This window comes from Somniosus microcephalus, unplaced genomic scaffold, assembly GCF_052327205.1.
Source record: "Somniosus microcephalus isolate GS21.2 unplaced genomic scaffold, FLI_Smic_1.0 unresolved_chr1, whole genome shotgun sequence".
Classification (NCBI taxonomy): Eukaryota; Metazoa; Chordata; class Chondrichthyes; order Squaliformes; family Somniosidae; genus Somniosus; species Somniosus microcephalus.
Genome location: NW_028225179.1, coordinates 57,786,979 through 57,805,662, shown reverse-complemented (window position 1 = coordinate 57,805,662; position 18,684 = coordinate 57,786,979). Strand labels below are relative to the sequence as shown.

The 18,684-nt window shown below is 45.7% G+C and overlaps 1 long non-coding RNA gene across 2 annotated transcripts in view; it reads right to left on the bottom strand.

Annotated features, from left to right (window-relative positions):
• Window positions 1-18,559, bottom strand: part of LOC147095339 (uncharacterized) — a 176,880-nt gene extending 158,321 nt beyond the window's left edge. Inside the window, exon 1 of one of the 2 annotated variants that reach the window (XR_015074786.1) lies at window positions 18,342-18,559. This is a non-coding gene — a long non-coding RNA (uncharacterized LOC147095339). The remainder of the gene's footprint in view (window positions 1-18,341) is intronic. The other variant, XR_015074785.1, reaches the window with a different exon arrangement.
• Window positions 18,560-18,684: the final 125 nt, after the last annotated feature.

Genomic DNA, 18,684 nt, shown 5'->3' with positions numbered 1-18,684 from the left:
TCAAGAAGCATTTAGATGAGCACTTGAAATGCCATAGCATACAAGGCTACGGACGAAGTGCTGGAAAATGGGATTAGAATAGACAGGGCTTGCTGGCCGGCACGGACATGGTGGGCCGAAGGGCCTCTTTCTGGACTCTAACCACTCTCTGGGTGAAGAGGTTTCTCCCGAGTTCATTTTTGAATTTATTAGTGACTATTGTGGCGGTACCACCGGTTGTCCCTTACATTGAGATACATAATTCCCTTTAACTTACCTTTAAATGTATCTGTTACTGCACTCAGGCTTCATTCCTGTACTCTGCGTCATGACGTCAGAGCTCAGAACCCGCTGGCGGTAGAGCTCGGAACCCGCTGGCAGTAGAGCTCGGAACCCGCTGGCAGTAGAGCTCGGAACCCGCTGGCAGTAGAGCTCGGAACCCGCTGGCAGTAGAGCTCGGAACCCGCTGGCAGTAGAGCTCGGAACCCGCTGGCAGTAGAGCTCGGAACCCGCTGGCAGTAGAGCTCGGAACCCGCTGGCAGTAGAGCTCGGAACCCGCTGGCAGTAGAGCTCGGAACCCGCTGGCAGTAGAGCTCGGAACCCGCTGGCAGTAGAGCTCGGAACCCGCTGGCAGTAGAGCTCGGAACCCGCTGGCAGTAGAGCTCGGAACCCGCTGGCAGTAGAGCTCGGAACCCGCTGGCAGTAGAGCTCGGAACCCGCTGGCAGTAGAGCTCGGAACCCGCTGGCAGTAGAGCTCGGAACCCGCTGGCAGTAGAGCTCGGAACCCGCTGGCAGTAGAGCTCGGAACCCGCTGGCAGTAGAGCTCGGAACCCGCTGGCAGTAGAGCTCGGAACCCGCTGGCAGTAGAGCTCGGAACCCGCTGGCAGTAGAGCTCGGAACCCGCTGGCAGTAGAGCTCGGAACCCGCTGGCAGTAGAGCTCGGAACCCGCTGGCAGTAGAGCTCGGAACCCGCTGGCAGTAGAGCTCGGAACCCGCTGGCAGTAGAGCTCGGAACCCGCTGGCAGTAGAGCTCGGAACCCGCTGGCAGTAGAGCTCGGAACCCGCTGGCAGTAGAGCTCGGAACCCGCTGGCAGTAGAGCTCGGAACCCGCTGGCAGTAGAGCTCGGAACCCGCTGGCAGTAGAGCTCGGAACCCGCTGGCAGTAGAGCTCGGAACCCGCTGGCAGTAGAGCTCGGAACCCGCTGGCAGTAGAGCTCGGAACCCGCTGGCAGTAGAGCTCGGAACCCGCTGGCAGTAGAGCTCGGAACCCGCTGGCAGTAGAGCTCGGAACCCGCTGGCAGTAGAGCTCGGAACCCGCTGGCAGTAGAGCTCGGAACCCGCTGGCAGTAGAGCTCGGAACCCGCTGGCAGTAGAGCTCGGAACCCGCTGGCAGTAGAGCTCGGAACCCGCTGGCAGTAGAGCTCGGAACCCGCTGGCAGTAGAGCTCGGAACCCGCTGGCAGTAGAGCTCGGAACCCGCTGGCAGTAGAGCTCGGAACCCGCTGGCAGTAGAGCTCGGAACCCGCTGGCAGTAGAGCTCGGAACCCGCTGGCAGTAGAGCTCGGAACCCGCTGGCAGTAGAGCTCGGAAACTTCTAGTTAGTCCTCGTGGCGTCCCCGCTGGGGAAAGGCCTACACCACGGTGCTCCTACAGTCAGCCATCTTACCTGCTACCTTACCTGTTGTATTTAACCTGTTCCTGCAAATAAACTTATTTATAGTTCGTCGAACTCGATTATTTAGTGGCGATGCACACGAATCGCTAGACTATCTTATTTTTATGACGCCTAATTGTGTACTCCCCACAAGTGGGAACATCTCCTCTGCAGCTACCCCATCAAGATCTCTATTACATCACCACTCAGCCTTCTCTATTCTAGAGAAAGGAGCCCCAGCACGGTCAGTCATTCTGGATACTTACAACCTCTCAGTTCTGGTATCATTCTTGTTAATCTTTTTTGCACCTTCTCCAGTGCCTCGGTGTTCTTTCGTAATATGGAGACCAGAACTGTACACAGTACTGCAAGTTTGGTCTAACCAAGGTTCGATACACGTTTAACATAACTGCTCTGCTTTTCAATTCTGTTATTCTCAAAATGAACTCCAGTGCTTTATTTGCATTTTCATGGCTTTTAATGATTTGCGCACCTGTCCCCTGGATCCCTTTGCTCCTCTACCCCATTTAGACACTTACTTTCCAAGGAGTGTGGCCTCCTTATTCTTCCTACCAAAGTGCACCACCTCACACCTCTCTATATTGAAATTCATTTGCCATTTACACACCCATCATACAAGTTTATTATATTGTATTTTGTCACAGTCCTCCTCAGTATTAACTATAATCTCGAATTTGGTGTCATCAGCAAATTGAAATTATTCTTCCCATTCACGATTATATATATATATAAAAAGGTGCCTCAGCTATCCCTTCCCTTGCTTCATTCAGTATGTGCGAATACAATACAGCCAGACCCGCGCATTTATTCTCTAACTGTATCTAGGTTATTAATTATTTTCCCCCTTTCTATTTAAAATGTCTTCACTTTAGTAGAGATCAATAAAGATATCAAGTCCACCTTGTTAGTCTACCTGATAAAAACTGAGGCAAAGTAATTCTCCAATATTTCTGCCATTTTGCTGTCATTCCTTCAGTGGCCCTGTCCCTATCCTGTTTTACCTTTTATTTTATTTTATTCCTTAATAATTAGTTTCAGTTGCTCTTCGCCTTCCTAATTGTTTTCTTTTTTTAAACTCTTCTTTCCCAACCTCTTCCTAGTCCCTTTCGTCATCCTCTCCATATGTCACGTACTCAGTGCCTTTTTCTTTAGTTTCAATATTGCCCTCATCTCTTTATTCATTGTGTTTCATTATTGGCTAGTTTGTTCTTGTTTTTAACTGAATATATTTCTCCTGAACTGTATTGATCACCTTTTTGAATATTTCCCACTGCTGTTCTGTCTGTCTGTCAATATTCTGTCCCAGTTCCATTTTCAGCTCCTCAAAATCAGCTTTATTCAATCTATAACTATTGTCTTTCTCAATCATCATTATCTTAAACCTTATGTTGTAATCGATATTGCCTAGATTTTCACCTAATCTCACTTCTCTTATCCGCTCTGGTTCATTTCCCATTATAGATTCATCAGTGAATCCTCTCTCGTTGGGCTTCTTAGGGGCCAAAATGGAGAACTGCTGGTGGAGGCAGAAGGCATGGCTGAGGTACGAAATGAGAACGTTGCATCAGCGTTAACCAAGGAAGAGGATTTGTCAAAGTTATGGTAAACGAGGAGATTGCTGGGATACTGGGCGAGATAAAAATAGATAAAGGAGGTACCAGACAGGCTGGTGGTAATTAAAGTGAATATGTCACCCGGTCCAGATGGGATGCACCCGAGGTTACTGTGGGGAGTAACGGTAGAAATTGCATTGGTGCTGACCACAATCTTCCAATCCTCCTTAGATTACAGGGGTGGCGCCAAAGGACTGGAGGATTGCAAATGTTACACCCTGGTTCAAACAAGGAGAGAAGGATAAACCTGGCAATTACACTTGGAAAGCAGTGACAGGATCGGACAAAGTCAACATGGATTTACAAAAGGTAAATCATGCTTGACTAATCTACTGGAATTTTTTGAGGATGTAACTGGTAAAATAGATAAGGGAGAACCAGTGGATGTGGTGTATTTGGACTTTCAGAAGGCTTTCGATAACGTCCCGCTAAGAGATTAGCATGCAAAATTAAGGCACATGGGATTGGGGGCAAGGTATTGACTTGGATAGAGAACTGGTTGGTGGACAGAAAGCAAAGAGTTGGAATAAGCGGGTCGTTTTCCGAGTGGCAGGCAGTGACTAGTGGGGTACCGCAAGGATCGGTCCTAGGACCCCAGCTGTTCACAATATATATTAATGATCTGGACGAGGGAATTGGATGTAATATTTCCAAATTTGCAGACGACACAAAGCTGGGTGGGAGGGTATGCTGTGAGGAGGACGTCATGAAACTCCAGTATGATTTGGACAGGTTAGGTGATTGGGCAGAAACATGGCAAATGCACTATAATGTGGATAAATGTGAGGTTATCCACTTTGGTGGCAAAAACAGGAAGGCAGGTTATTTGAATGGCAATAGATTGGGAGAAGGGGAAGTGCAAAGAGACCTGGGTGTTCTTGTGCACCAGTCGCTGAAGGTAAGCATGCAGGTGCAGCAGGCGGTTAAGAAGGCAAATGGTATGTTGGCCTTCGTAGCAAGAGGGTTCGAGTACAGGAACAAGGATGTCTTGCTGCAGTTGTACAGGGCCTTAGTGAGACCGCACCTTGAGTATTGTGTGCAGTTTTGGTCGCCTTATCTGAGGAAGGACGTTCTTGCCATGGAAGGAGTGCAGCAAAGATTCACCAGGCTGATACCTGGGATGGCAGGAATGACGTATGAGGAGAGATTGTGTCGATTGGGCTTATACTCACTGGAGTTTGGAAGATTGAGAGGGGATCTCATCGAAACCTATAAAATTCTGTCAGGCCTGGACAAACTAGATGCTGGAAGGATGTTCCCGATGGTTGGGGAGTCCAGAACCAGGGGTCATAGTCTAAGGATAAGGGGTAGGGCATTTAGGACTGAAATGAGGAGGAATTGCTTCACCCAGAGAGTGGTGAACCTGTGGAATTCTCTGCCACAGAGGGCGGTGGAGGCCAGTTCATTAAATATATTCAAGAAAGAGTTGGATATATTTCTTAAGGCTAAAGGGATCAAGGGATATGGGGAGAAGGCAGGGACAGGGTGCTGAATTGGATGATCAGCCATGATCTCATTGAATGGCGGAGCAGGCTCGAAGGGCCGAATGACCTACTCCTGCTCCTATCTTCTATGTTTCTACAGGCCAGTCAGCTTAACCTCGGAGGTGGGAAAGCTTTTAGAACTCCATGTGTCATCTAACCAAGGTTCTATACACGTTTAAAATACCTTCTCTACTTTGCATATCTATCATTCTAGAAATGAACCCTGGTGCTTTGTCTGCATTTTCATGGCCTGTTTAACCTGCTTTTAATGATTTGTGCATCTGTCCCTCTGGATCCCTTTGCTCCTCTACCCCATTTAGACACTAACTTTACAAGGAGTATGTTTCCTTATTCCTCCTACCAAAATTGTAGCATCTCTCATCTATCTATATTGAAATTCATTTGCCATTTACACGCCAACCTGCCAGTTTATTAACATCCTGTATTTTGTCACAGTGTTCCTCAGTATTAACTATACACCAGAATTTGGTGTCATCTGTAAATTTGGAAATTACACTAACTATTCCCGAGTATATATAAAGGTGCCTCCGCTCTCCTTTTCCCTTGCTTCTTTTAGTATCAGGGTTTTATCCTCTAACTTTTGCTAGTTTATCAATTATTTCACCCTTTCTATTTTATATGTCTTGATCTCTCTTCTCATCTCTTCTTCCAATGGTCATGTCCACCTTTTTCATCTACCTAGTAAAAACTGAGGCAAAGTAACTATACAATATTTCTGAAACAGAAACAAAAAATGCTGGAAATACTCAGCCAGTCAGGCGCTGCAAATACTCAGCAGGTCAGGCTTTTGTATCCAATATTTCTGCCATTTCGCTGTCATTACCTGTTGGTTTATCTTGTGATCCTTTAGTGGCTCTGTCCCTATCCTGAATTTCCTATTATTTATGTGCCTGTACAATACTTTACTATTTCTTTTTATATTCCATGATAATTTAATTTTGCAGTTCCTTTTTGTCTTCCTAATTGTTATTCTTATACTTTCCCAACCTCTTCCCTTTTGTCATCCTCTCCTTTATTGTCACTCTACTCAGTGTTTGTATTTTTCTTCAGTATCCATTTTACCCTCATCTCTTTATTCATCCATGGCGTTAAATTATTGGCTAGTTTGTTCTTGTTTTTTAGTGGAAGGTAATCCTCCTGAACTCCATTGAACACCTTTTTAAATATTTCCCGCTGCTATTCTATCTCTTACGTTTGTCAATATTCTCTTCCAGTTTATCTTCCCTCGTTCCATTTACATCAACTCAATCAGATTTTTCCAATCTATTATCTTAAACCTTATTATGTTGTAATCGTTAGTCTAGATTTTCACCTAAGCTCACTTCTCTTATCTGCTCTGGTTCATTACCCATTATAGATCCATCAGTGATTCCTCTCTTGTTGGGCTTCTTACGTACTGGGTAAGAAAGGACTCCTGAACACACTGAAAATACTCCATTCCCTTTGCCCCTTTCCCTACGTCTTCTTGACAGATTATTTGGTGTAGTTAAAATCTCCCATGACCAAGATATGTATTTTTCTTTTTTTATCGTTTTGCTGACAGTTTCCTTCCACTGCTAGGCGGTCTCTACAATAACCTGTTTAGCATTATTTCAACGTGACCGAGAGCTCTGCTCACCCGAACCATCTGTGTCCTATATGGAAATAGGCTCAGCAGGAATCGCTTGTCAATTGCTCTAAAATTTCAGATAAATTTACAAAATAGCCAATCTGATTCAATTACAGAGACAGAGAAGAGGAGGAGGGGGAGAGAGAGAGAGAAAGAGAGAAAGAGAGAAAGAAAGAGAGAAAGAGAACACTGTACACTCCCTCTACACTGTCCCATCAAACACTCCCAGGGCAGGTACAGCATGGATTAGATACAGAGTAAAGCTCCCTCTACACTGTCCCATCAAACTGTCTGGGGCTCTGGTGCCGGTTGTGTCGGTCTGAACCTGCCGTGAACTCAGGGCTGGGGGCAGGACTGAGCGCCGCGCCGATGAGCTGAGCCTGGGCCGTGTGGTGAAGAGTGAGGAGGACAGACAGGCTGGGGGAAGGGGCGGACACAGGGCCGGTGGGATTGAATGCAGAGAGTGTGAGGGAGGGCGGAGAGCCTGGGGGAGAATGAGACGACAAGAGGAGCCAAATGGGGCATTTTAAAGGGGGGGGGGGGGGGGGCGCGGAGGAGAGAGCCGGGGGTGTTGGTACTCAAATCTCGTAAGGTGGCGGCACCGGTGAACAAAGCGGAGAATAAAGTCTGTGCTGGAGATCTGGGGCTTTCCAGACAGAGGCGGGCTGGGGGAGAGGACAAGAGGCCGGCCGCTGTGCTGAGCCTGGATCAAACTCTGCTTCAGTCCCAGCTCGAGTCTGGGGGCCGAGTCTGGGGCCCGCACTTTAGGGAGGATGAGTGTTCGGCTCACGCTCACCTCCCGGGCTGCGCCCATCGCGGCTCCGAGCAGCAGCTCAGTCCCGGGACACTCACCCTCAGTCCCGATCCTCTGGTCAATCCATTCCGGCGCCGCGCTCTCGGGTTCACTTTCCACCATTTTGTTTCCCTTCACCAACCATGTCTATCCGGTGACCCGGGACATGCGCAGTGCGGCCTCAGTTATCCGCCGCTGCTATTGGGTGGTAACAGCTGATTGACAGCGCGCCCACCAATCGGAGCCCAGCACAGCTCCACGCACCCCGCCGACATGCTCAGTCGGAGGCGACGCCGCTCGTGGTCGCTTGGCGACTGATTTGAATCCGCACGGCCGTTAAACGGCCTCAACGCCAGTGACGTCATGTAACCCGGCAACAGCGGCTGTGTGATGTCAGCAACCCGGGCTGTGTGACGTCAGTAATCATTGTCCCATTGGTTGTCACGTGTGTGTCCAGCGGGGCAGAAGCTGCGGGTTTGATCATCAGTGAGGGGCCCGGAATATAATGCGGAGAAATGTGAAGTTATCCACTTTGGTAAGGAAAATAGAAAAGCAGAGTATTTTTTATATGGAGAGAGATTGGGAAATGTTGGTGTTCAGAGGGACCTGGATTTCCTTGTACACAAATCATTGAAAGTTAACATGCAGGTACAGCATCAATTAGGAAATGAAATGGTATAATAGAATCATAGAAAGTTACAGCACTGAAGGAGGCCATTTTGGCCCATTGTGTCCACGCCGGCCAACAAAGAGCTATCCAGCCTAATCCCACTTCCCAGCTCTTGGTCCGTAGCCCTGCAGGTTAGAGCATCCCAAGTGCACATCCAAAGACTTTTTAAATGTGGTTAGGGTTCCTGCCTCTACCAGCCTTTCAGGCAGTGAGTTCCAGACTCCCAAAACCCTCTGGGTGAAGAAATTTCCCCTCAAATCCCCTCTAAACCTTCCATCAATTACTTTAAATCGGTGCCTCCTGGTTTTTGACCCCTCTGCTAAGGGAAATAGGTCCTTTCTATCCACTTTATCTATGCCCCTCATAATTTTATACACCTCAATAAGGTTTCCCCTCAGCCTCCTCTGTTCCAAGGAAAACAGACCCAGCCTATCCAGTCTTTCCTCATAGCTAAGATTCTCTACTCCCGGCAATATCTTTGTAAATCTCCTCTGTACCCTCTCTAGTGCAATCACATCTTGCCTGTAATGTGGTGACCAGAACTGCACGCAGTACTCTAGCTGAGGCCTAACTAGTGTTTTATACAGTTGAACTCCCCTGCTCGTATTCTATGCCACGGCTAATAAATGCAAGCAATTCCGTGTGCCTTCTTGACCACCTTATCTACCTGGCCTGCTACCTTCAGGGATCTGTGGACATGTACTCCAAGGTCCCTTTGTTCCTCCACATTACTCAGTGTCCTACCATTTAATGTGTATTCCCTTTCCTTGTTAGCCTTCCCCAAATGTATTACCTCACACTTCTCCGGATTGAATTCCATTTGCCACTCTCCTGCCCACCTGACCAATTTATCTTCCTGCAGTCTACAGATTCCTTCTTCAGTATCAACCACAGAGGCAATTTTAGTATCATCGGCAAACTTCTTAATCATACCCACTATATTCAAGTCTAGATCATTGATATGTACCATAAAAAGCAAGGGACCTAGTACTGAGCCCTGCGGAACCCCACTGGAAACAGCCTTCTAGTCACAAAAACACCCATCAACCATTACCCTCTGCTTCCTGCCTCCAAACCGGTTTTAAATCCAACTTGACACTTTGCCCTGGATCCCATGGGCTTTTAACTTCCTGACCAGTCTGCCATGAGGAACCTTATCAAAAGCCTTGCTACAGTCCATATACACTACATCAAACGCACTATCCTCATCTACCCTCCTCAAAAAATTCAATCAAGTTTGTCAGACACGACCTTCTCTTAGGAAACACTTCTTCACACAAAGGGTGGTAGAAGTGTGGAATTCTCTCAAACAAAAAGCAAATACTCGTACAATTAATAATTTTAAATCAGAGATTGGTAGATATTTGCCAGGCAAGGGTATAAAAGGATACAGAGCCAAGGCAGGTGGATGCAGTATCTTGGGGAAAACAAGCTCGAGGAGCTGAATGCCTACTCCTGTTACTCTGTATAAAGTGGAAGTCGGAACATAGGATCAGCATAAGAAATAGGAGCAGGAGTTGGCCATTCGGCCCCTCGAGCCTGCTCCGCCATTCAATAAGATCATGGCTGATCTGATCTTGGCCTCAACTCCACTTACCTGCCCGCTCCCCATAACCCTCGATTCCCCGGTTTTTCAAAAATCTGTCGATCTCCATCTTGAACATATTCAATGACTCAGCCTCCTCAGCTCTCTCTGGGATAGAGAATTCCAAAGATTAACGACCCTCAGAAGAAATTCCTCCTCATCTCGGTTTTAAATGGATACCCCTTATTTTGAAACTATGCCCCCAATTCTAGATTCCCCCACATCCTCCCTGCATCTACCCTGTCAAGCCCCCTCAAAATATTATGTGTTTCAAGATCACCTCTCATTCTTCTAAACTCCAATGAGTATCGGCCCAATCTGCTCAATCTTTCCTCATAAGACAACCCGTTCATCCCAGGAATCAACCTAGTGAACTTTCTCTGAAATGCCTTCAACGCAAGTACATCCGTCCTTAAATAAGGAGACCAAAACTGTGCGCTGTACTCCAGGTGTGGTCTCACCAACGCCCTGTACAGTTGTAGCAAGACTTCCCTACTTTTATACTCCATCCCCCTTGCAATAAAGACCAATATTCACTTTGCCTTCGTAATTACTTGCTGTACCTGCACGCTAACTTTTTGTGTTTCATGTACGAGGACACCCAGACCCCTCTGTACCGCAGCATTCTATAGTCTCTCTCCAGTCAAATAATATTTGGCTTTTTTTATTCTTCCTACCAAAGTGAATAACTTCACATTTTCCCACATTATACTCCATCTGCCAAATTTTTCCACACTCTCTTAACTTATCGATATCCCTTTGCAGAGTCTTTGTGTCCTCCTCACAACTTGCGTTCCCACCTATCTATGTATCGTCAGCAAATTTGGCAACAGTACACTTGGTCCCTTCATCCAAGTCATTAATATAGATTGTAAATAGTTGAGGCCCCAGCACTGATCACTGTGGCACCCCACTCATTACAGTTTGCCAACCTGAAAATGACCCATTTATTCCGACTGTTTTCTGTTAGCCAATCTAATATATTATCCCCAACACCATGAGCTCTTATCTTGTGCAGTAACCTTTTATGCGGCACCTTATCGAATGCCTTCTGGAAATCCAAATACACTACATCTACTGGTTCTCCTTTATCCACCCTGGAGCATCGAGCACTCCTAGGGCAGGTACAATACAGAGCTCCCTCTACATTACCACTGTTACACTGTCCCCCATTCCACTCCATACCATTTCTGTTCCTGAATTTATAAACGAGTAAAACTTAGAGATGATAAATCCTCGGGACTGGATGAATTGCATCCGAATATACTAAAACATGCAAGGGAAGAGCCCATTGCATTCTGGACCTCGCAACTCAAGAATGATGTGTTAGCTTTGGCGCGGGTTCAGCACAGATTCACCACAATGATGCCTGGGCTAAAATGGTTAAATGATGAGGACAGGTGGCATAGACTAGTCTTTTACTTCCTTGAATATAGAAAATTAAGGGCGATATCACTGAGGTGTTTAAGATTTTCGAGAAATACTATTTCATCTGGTGGGAGAGTCCAGAACAAGGGGCAAAACCTTAAAATTAAAGCTAGGCCGATCAGGTGTGATGTCAGGAAGTACTTCCTCACACAAAGGGTAGTAGAAATCTGGAATTCTCTCCCCAAAAAGCTGTTGAGGCTGGGGCTGGAAAAATTCAAGACTCAGATTGATATTTTGTTAGGCAGGGTTTTGTGTGTGTGTATATTGACAGACAGACACATACACACACACAGACATGCTGAAACACACACACATGGGTTAAGGTTGTAGGTGGATTGAAATCAGTGATGGAGAGAAAGGGTTTAAGAGGATTTTGACGGCACTTGCTCGGCACGTAAACAGGCAGTCTGCCGATTTAGGGCCTAGTTTCTATTCCTTTCTCTCTTATATCTTTATCTAGCTTCCCCTTAAAGGCACTCTGCTATTCACCTTAACTTTTCCATGTGCCAGCAAGCTCTACATTCTAACCACTCTCTGGATGAAGAGGTTGCTCCCAAATTCCTTATTGGATTTATTAGTGACTATCTTATATTTATGACCCCTAGTTTTGGACTCGCCGCACATGGTAACATCTTCACGACAGCTACCCTATCAAATCCCTTCATAATTATACAGATCTCTATTAGATCATCCCGCAGCCTTCTCTTTTCTAGCGAAAGGAGCCCCAGCATGTTCAGTCATTCTGGATACTTAGAACCTCTCAGTTCTGGTATCATCCTTGTCAATCTATTTTGCACCTTCTCCAGTGTCTCTATATCCTTTTTGTACGCAGTGCTCCAAGTGTGGTCTAACCAAGGTTCTATACACGTTTAACATAACTGCTCTGCTTTGCAATTCTCTTACTCTAGAAATGAACTGGAAATTACTTTCCAAGGAATATGTGGCCTCCTTATTCCTCCTTCCAAAATCCATCACTTCACTTACCTATATTTAAATTAATTTGCCATTTACACACCAACCTGCCAGTTTATTAACATCTTCCTGTATTTTGTCACAGTGCTCCTCTGTATTAACTATATGCCCGAATTTGCCGTCATCTATAAATTTGGAAATTATACTGACTATTCCCAAGTCTATATAATGGTGCCTCTGTTCTCTCTTCCCTTGCTTCTTTTAGTATCGGGGTTTTATCCTCTCTAACTTTTGCTAGTTTATCATTTATTTTCTATTTTAAATGACTTGATATCTTTTTTGATCTCTTCTTCCAATGTCATGTCCAACTTGTTAGTCTACCTGGTGAGAACTGAGGCAAAGTAATTCTGCAATATTGCTGCCATTTCGCTGTCATTACCTGCGAGTTTAACTTGTCCATCCTTCAGTGGCCCTGTCCCTAGTCTGTTTTATGTTTTGTTCTTCATGTATCTGTAGAATACTTTACTTTTTCTTTTTATATTCCTTGATAATTTAACTTCATAATAGCTCTTCGCCTTTTTAGCATTATTTTAACGTGACTGTGAACCCTGCTTCCGAGGCATTCGAGTCCTATATGGAAATACACGCAGATCAGCAGGAATCGCTTGACAATTATTCAAACATTTCAGATAAATTTATAAAATGACCAAACAGATTCAGTTAAAGAAACAGGCTGTCATAATCGCTCAGCCTTTGGTGGCCGTGCCTTCTGTTGCCTGGGCCCTAAGCTATGGAATTCCCTGCCTAAACCTGTCCGCCTCGCTACCTCTCTTTTCTCCTTTAAGACGCTCCTTAAAGCCGACCTCTTTGAGCAAGCTTTTGGTCACCTGCCCTAATTTATCCTTGTAGGTTAGTGTCCAATTTTTTGTCTTAAATTACTTCTGTGCAGCGCCTTATGACGTTTTACTACGTTAAAAGCGCTATATAAATATAAGTTGTTGTTTGTTAACCTGTCCTGCCCCAAAGATTTGTGCACAAACACCCCCAGGTCTCTGTTTTTGCACCCCCTTTAAATTTGCACCATTTAGCTTGGATTGTCTCTCCTCATTGTTCCTACCAAACTGTACCACCTCACACTTTCTGCGTTGAATTTCATCTGCCATGTGTCCGCCCAATCCACCAGCCTGTCTATGTCTTCCTGAAGTCTATTACTATCTTCCTCACTGTGTCCTACACTTCCAAGTCAGCTGGAAATGTCAACATTGTGCCCTGCACCCCCAAGTCCAAGTCAGCAATGTACATCAAAGACAGCAGTTGTCCCAGTACTGCACCCTGCGGGACACCACTGTATACCTCCCTCCAGTCTGAAAAACAGACATTCATCACAGCTCTGTTTACTATCCCTGCTGCTACTGCCCCTTTTATCCCACGGGCTTCAGTTTTGCTAACAAGCCTTTTACATGGTACTTCATCAAAGGACTTTTTAAATTCCATATACACAGCATCAACTGAACTGCCCTCATCCACCCTCTGTTACCTCGTCAGAAAACTCAATCCAGTCAGTCAAAATTTTAGAATGAAACTATTCCCTCTAGTGGGGGAGTCCAGAACAAGAGGGCATAACCTTTACATTGAGAATAGTCAATTCAGGGGGTGATGTCAGGAAGCGCGTCTTCACACAAAGCCTCCTGGAAATCTTGAACTGTCACCGCAAAAGCTGTTGAGGTTGGGGGTCATTTGAATAGCTCAAAACTAAGATTGATAGATTATTAGGCAAGAGTGTTGTGTCTATACCTACAGACACAAATATAGACATTCAGACACAAATACACACACATGGAAAAACACACACACAAAACACACAGACTCTCTTACACAAACGTTCAGACAGACACAGAAACACACAAATTACAGACAGACGCACAGACTGAGCAGGAGGGAGAGGGTTAAGGTTGTAGGTGGATTGAAATATGTGTTGGAGACAGAGATTTTAAACAGGTTTCTGAAGGCACTTGTTCAGCATGTAACAGCCAGTCTGCTGATTTAGGGCCTAGTGTGGTACAAATCTGACCTCTCACCAAGGACTGTGCTTGAACTCCCCACATTCCTTTTACACAAGACCTTCAGATCGGTCGAGGTGAACGGTCGGAGTTTTGACCCTCTGTGACACTCAGCCGCTTGAAGATTGTTTCGAGTGTTGTACCGTGTCTATTCAGAATTCACCGTAGAATTACATAGTATTTACAGCACAGAAACAGGCCATTCAGTCCAACAGGTCCATGCTCCACACGAGCCTCTTCTTCCCTTACTTCACCTCATCCTACCATCATATCCTTCTATTCCTTTCTCCCTCATGTACTTATCTAGCTTCCCCTTAAAGGCACTCTGCTATTCACCTCAACTACTCCATGTGACAACAAGCTGTACATTCTAACCACTCTCTGGCTAAAGAGGTTTCTCCCGAGTTCATTATTGGATTTATTAGTGACTATCTTATATTTATGACGCCTAATTTGGGACTCCCCACAAGTGGGAACATCTCCTCTACAGCTACCCCATCAAGTTCTCTATTACATCACCACTCAGCCTTCTCTATTCTAGAGAAAGGAGCCCCAGCACGGTCAGTCATTCTGGATACTTACAACCTCTCAGTTTTGGTATAATTCTTGCCAATCCTTTTTTGCACCTTCTCCAGTGCCTCGATGTCCTTTCGTAATATGGAGACCAGAACTGAACACAATACTCCAAGTTTGGTCTAACCAAGGTTTTTCATGGCCTTGTTAACAGGCTTTTAATGATTTGTGCACCTGTCCCCATAGATCCCTTTGCTCCTCTACCCCATTTACAGTGTCTCTTCTCTCTTTCAATTATTTTCCCCCTTTCTATTTAAAATGTCTTGACATTAGAAGAGATCTAAAAAGGTATCAAGTCCACCTTGTTAGTCTACCTGATAGAAGCGGAGGCAAAGTAATTCTCCAATATTTCTGCCATTTCGCTGTCATTCCGAGAGTTTATCTTGTGCATCCTTCAGTGGCCCTGTCCCTATCCTGTTTTATCTTTTGTTTTATGTGTCTGTAGAATACTTTACTATTTCTTTTTGTATTCCTCAATAAATAATTTCAGTTGCTCTTCGCCTTCCTAATTTTTTTTAAATTTCTTTCTCAACCTCTTCCTATCCCCTTTTGTCATCCTCTCCTTTATTGTCACTGTACTCAGTGTCTGCCTTTTTCTTTAGTTTCTTTTGCTGTGATCGATTGTGTCTAGATGTTCCCCTAAGCTCACTTCTCTTATCTGCTCTGGTTCATTTCCCATTATAGATCCATCAATGATTCCTCTCTCGTTGGGCTTCTTACGTACTGGGTAAGAAAGGAGTCCTGAACACACTGTAAATACTCCATTCCCTTTCCCCTTTCCCTACCTCTTCTGGCCAGATTATTTGGTCTAGTTAAAACTTCCCATGATTATATTATGTATTTTACTCATTTTAAAGATTTGCTGACATATTTTCCCTTCAGTTTCCTTCCACTGCTAGGCGGTCGCTAGAATAATGTAACTGGGATACCTGCTCCACCGAGACATGTGTCCTACATGGAAATACACTCAGCAGATCAGCGGGAATCGCTTGCCAATTCTTCAAAAATTTACAAAATGACCAAACAGATTAAATTGAAGAAACGGGCTTTCAGAAATGAGAAACAAGACCCAGTAGATTTACAGAGAGGAGCACATCGGAGGCATGTATACAAAGGGAGGCGGATATGTAACTGGACGATGAAATGTAATAAAATGAGTTCAGGATTGGGGCTGGATGAGATGTGGAGGCAAGCTTCCCTCTAGATTAACAGCAAAATCTTGCAGGGCTCCAATCCCCAGGTGGGGTCTGTACATCCCGGACAGCTCATTTTAAAACTAGGGGTGTAGAATCTGTGATCAGCTCATGCAATGTGTTCAAAGTACGGGTTGGGCTCGTGTTGTGTTGGGGCAGGCCTGTTACATCAGGAATCTTGACAGAGAGAGAGAGAGAGAGAGAGAGAGAGAAAGTGAAAGCAAGAAACTAGGAGAGAGACAGGGGCAGAGAGAGAGGAAACACAGAGGGGAGAAAGAGCGTGGTAGAGTGAGAAAAGAAAGTGCGACAAAATGGGCGAGACAGAGAAATGCGCAGAGGAAACCAACTATAAAATAAGTGATTAACACAGAGAGAGACTTAAATGAAAGGAGGGAGCGGGAGAGAGAGAAAACGAGGCGAGGAGAGATAGAGTCAGAGAAAGAAACAGATGAGTGAGGCAGTGAGAGAGAGATAAAATGAGGCAGATAGCGACAGAGAAAAAACACAACATAGAGGATGGACGGGTTAGATTGAGAGTAAATCTCTCTCTACACTGTCCCATCAAACGCAATAGATACAATCAACATAACAAAAACAGTTTGTCTGGTCATTATCACATTGCTGTTTGTGGGAGCTTGCTGTGCGCAAATTGGCTGCCGCGTTTCCCACATTACAACAGTGACTACACTCCAAAAGTACTTCATTGGCTGTAAAGCGCTTTGAGACGTCCGGTGGCCGCGAAAGGCGCTATATAAATGTAAGTCGTTCATTCAAGTCACATGTCTATTTCCAATCGGCCTGAAGAAACCCCTTCAAGTTAAACAGCTGAAACCCCGAACGGTCAGAGTGCTGACACTCTGGGACGCCGGTCTTATCTCAGTACCGTTCTGAATGTGTTATTAGGCACTTGCAGAGATTCCTTGTGCTAGTTTCCTCTTCCCATTTCTTGATTCCCAAATCTTCTCCCAGCCTCATTCTAGCCCCAGACACCTTGTCCTCAGACACACTGATCATGAAGAGAAACAAGACACGGATGTGAAACTGTGATCAATGCAGTAAGTTTTATTTCTGAGTACAGCCCATTATTCTGACAGCAGTAACACAGAGTCAGGGGTTACAGGGCCTAAACAATCAAACAGAGCCTGCTTCCCGTGAAGGAAGGTTTCATTCAGTGATAACGTGGAGAGCTCGGGCTGGTGGGAATCCATCACTGGATCCTCCACTGCTCAGTCTGCAACATTTGAACCCACCGGGGAAGGATAGTGGGACACACAGATACGGAGGGTGAGTTGGAGTAGTTGCGGGGACTGGTGAACTATTCCAAATAGAGAATCAAATTAAACTGAATGCACCAATTTAAACAGAAAATTCAGCACTTTCTAAATGGCCCAGACACTTTGGAACAGAACAAGGGGAAGGGGGCACACACAAAGATATGCACCTCTTACTGGCGAGAAGCTGTGGATGAGCAGAGGTTTAGGGGACCAAGTACTTAAATCAGTAAAAGCTCGTGGACGGGTACAACAATAATTAAAGAGGCTAATAGAATGTTGGTGCTTCAGCTGTAGAGAGTTCTGGAAAGACCCCATCTGGAGAATTGCATTCAGTTCTGGGCACCGCACCTCAGGAAGAATATACTGTCCTTGGAGAGAGTGCAGCACAGATAGACCAGAATGTTACCAGGGCTTCAATGGTTAAATGATTTATTATATTCTTTCCTAGGATGTGGGCATCGCTGGCAAGGCCAGCATTTATTGCCCATCCCGAATTGTCCTCGAGAAGATGGTGGTGAGCCGCCTTCTTCAACCGCTGCAGTCCATGTGGTGAAGGTGCTCCCACAATGCTGTTGGGGAGGGAGTTCCAGTATTATGAGGAAAGATTGGATAAACTAGGCTTGTATTCCATGGAATAGAGAAGGTTAAGGGGTGATTTCATTTGATTTATGTTTTTAGGATGTCGAAAGGCATCATTAAGATAGAAAGAGAAACTTTTTTCCACTGGTGGAGTAGTCTAGGATAAGGGGACATAATCTTAAAATCAAAGCCAGGCCATTCAGGAGAGAAGTTTGGAAACATTTCTTCACACAAAGGGTGGTAGAAGTGTGGAACTGTCTCCCACAAAAAGCAGTAGAGGCTAGTGTATGAATAATTTTTGCCAGGCAGGGGTATAAAAGGATACGAAGCCAAGGCTGATCGATGGAGTTAAGATAAAGATCAGTCATGATCTCACTGAATGGGGGAACAGGCTCGAAGGGCTAAATGGCCTGCTCCTGCTCCAATGCTCCTACCTCCACTTTATACAGAGTGTCAGCATCGAGCCCTCAAAGGCAGGTACAATAGAGCTCCCTCTCCCTTACCTTGACATTACCACTGTTACTGTGTCATCCTCCCCATTCCATACCATTTCTGCCCTGGAATTTATAAACCTGAATATAGAAAATTATGGGTGATATCATTGAAGTTTTAAGATGATCGAGAGATACTATTTCATCTGGTGGGAGAGTTCAGAACAAGGGGCAAAACCTATAAATTAAAGCTAGGCTGTTCAGGTGTGATGTCAGGACACTTCTTCACACAGGGGGTAGTAGAAATCTGGAACTCCCCCACCCCCCAAAAAAGCTGTTGAGGCCGCTGTGCTGAGCCTGGATCAAACTCTGCTTCAGTCCCAGCTAGAGTCTGGGGGCCGAGTCTGGGCCCCGCACTTTAGAGGATGAGGCTCCGGCTCACTCTCAGTCCCGGGACACTCACCCGAGGCCGCAGGTCCAGGCGATGCCAGTGTTCATCCTCCGGCCAATACATTCCAGCTTCGCTCTCTCGGATTCACTTTCCGCCATTTTGTTTCCTTTGCCAGCGGCTTCCGACCGGGGACATGCGCAGTGCGGCCTCAGTGCACGCTCAGTGAGTCACTGCTTTTGGGTGGAAGCAGCTGATTGACAGCGCGCCCACCAATCGGGGCCCGGCACAGCTACACGCGCGTCGCCCACATTCAAGGTCGGAGGCGGGGCCGCTCGTGGTCGCGTGGTGACCGATTTGAATCCGCGCGGCTGTTGAACCGCCTCAGCACGAGTGACGTCATGTAATTCGGACAGGG